Source organism: Coturnix japonica, unplaced genomic scaffold (assembly GCF_001577835.2).
Source record: "Coturnix japonica isolate 7356 unplaced genomic scaffold, Coturnix japonica 2.1 chrUnrandom505, whole genome shotgun sequence".
Taxonomy (NCBI): domain Eukaryota; kingdom Metazoa; phylum Chordata; class Aves; order Galliformes; family Phasianidae; genus Coturnix; species Coturnix japonica.
This window is the reverse complement of record NW_015439895.1, coordinates 70,463-72,781: the sequence shown is the minus strand read 5'-3', so window position 1 is coordinate 72,781 and position 2,319 is coordinate 70,463.

Genomic DNA, 2,319 nt, shown 5'->3' with positions numbered 1-2,319 from the left:
GGAAAAGAACGGGATGGAGAAGGGAAGGGATGGAGAAGGGAAGGGATGGAGAAGGGAAGGGATGGAGAAGGGAAGGGATGGAGAAGGGAAGGGATGGAGAAGAAGGGATGGGATGGAGAGGGTCGGGATGGGATGGAGAGGGTCGGGCTGCACCATGCGTGGCTCCGCCAGGACGAGGAAATGCGGGCTGGGTGTGACAGGAGGGGACGCAGCCCGAAGGGAAGGACAGGCCAGAAGGAATTGTTATAGAGCGGGTTGGGATGCGCCAGATCGGGGATGGGATGAAGGAGGGGGATGAGATGAGAGTGGGGACAGGAAGGGTTTGGCTGAGGGGTGAGGGCAGTGGGGTGGGGAGTGGGGCAGGATGGATGCCGCGGGTCGGGATGGATGCGGTGGGCTGGGATGGAAGCGGTGGGTCGGGATGGAAGCAGTGGGTCGGGATGGAAGCGGTGGGTCGGGATGGAAGCAGTGGGTCGGGATGGAAGCGGTGGGTTGGGATGGAAGCGGTGGGTCGGGATGGATGAGGAGGGTCGGGATGGATGAGGAGGGTCGGGATGGAAGCGGTGGGTTGGGATGGATGCGTAGGGTTGGGATGGATGTGTAGGGTTGGGATGGACACGTAGGGTTGGGATGGATGTGTAGGGTTGGGATGGATACAGTGGGTCAGGATGGAAGAGGAGGGTCGGGATGGATGCGAAGGGTCGGGATGGAAGAGGAGGGTCGGGATGGATGCGAAGGGTCGGGATGGAAGAGGAGGGTCGGGATGGATGCGAAGGGTCGGGATGGAAGAGGAGGGTTGGGGTGGATGAGGTGGGTCAGGATGGTAGCGGTGGGTTGGGATGGAAGCGATGGGACGGGATGGAAGCAGTGGGTCAGGATAGAAGCAGTGGGTCGGGATGGATGCGGTGGGTCGGGATGGACACGGTGGGTCGGGATGGATGCGGTGGGTCGGGATGGAAGAGGAGGGTCGGGATGGAAGCAGTGGGTTGGGATGGACACGGTGGGTCGGGATGGATGCGGTGGGTCGGGATGGAAGAGGAGGGTCGGGATGGACGCGTTGGGTTGGGATGGAAGCGGTGGGTCGGGATGGAAGCGGTGGGTCAGGATGGACACGATGGGTCGGGATGGAAGCGGTGGGTCGGGATGGATGCGGTGGGTCGGGATGGAAAAGGAGGGTTGGGATGGATGCGGTGGGTCGGGATGGATGCAGTGGGTCGGGATGGATGCGGTGGGTCAGGATGGAAGCGGTGGGTCGGGATGGATGAGGAGGGTCGGGATGGAAGCAGTGGGTCGGGATGGAAGCGGTGGGTCGGGATGGAAGAGGTGGGTCGGGATGGATGCGGTGGGTCGGGATGGATGCGGTGGGTCAGGATGGAAAAGGAGGGTCGGGATGGAAGAGGAGGGTCGGGATGGAAGCAGTGGGCTGGGATGGATGCAATGGGTCGGGATGGATGCGGTGGGTCAGGATGGATACGGTGGGTCGGGATGGATGCGGTGGGTCGGGATGGATGAGGAGGGTCGGGATGGAAGCAGAGGGTCGGGATGGATGAGGTGGGTCGGGATGGATGAGGAGGGTCGGGATGGAAGCGGTGGGTTGGGATGGAAGCGGTGGGTCGGGATGGATGAGAAGGGTCGGGATGGAAGCGGTGGGTTGGGATGGATGCGGTGGGTCGGGATGGACGCACAGCGAAGGGATTAAGGACGCATCGAGCTCCGGTTCGGGGAAGGTCCAGGACGAACCGAACTGACGGATCCGTTCGGAAACGGGTCGGAGTTCGAAGCGGGAGGGGAAACACGGAGAGGGGACGGGACGGGGAATAGAAACCGTTTGTGCGCTGCGGGACGGGAGAGCGGAGCGAGAGAAACGGACGGAGGCGAAAGGAACGGGAGGGGAACGAAGGAACGGGGCGGGACGGAGCGGACGGAGATCGGACCGGGGGGATGGAGGGGATGGAGCCGGGTTCGGGGTGTAACGTCCCGGGCTGTCCGCCCCGCTCCGCACCGACCGGGACGCGGCGCTCGGGGCGGCGGAGTCCTGCGGCTCCCGGAGCAAAACGGGACGGGATCGGGGAGGGGGCGGACGGCCCCGGGATCGGCCCCGCTGCCCCCCGACGGGCCCCGCTCCCCCACGTTCGTTGGCGGCTCCTTCCGAGCGGCACCGGGCGCTGCGGGGGGAGCCCCGGGCTGCCGACCCTCGACGGCCCCGAACGAACGGGATGGAGAAGGGGGAATCACCGCGGTCCTCGGGGAAAGGCCGGGGGGGTCGCGGGGGGAGTCGGGCCGTTACCTGCGGAATAGGGCGAGGGCTGGTGGTCCCGC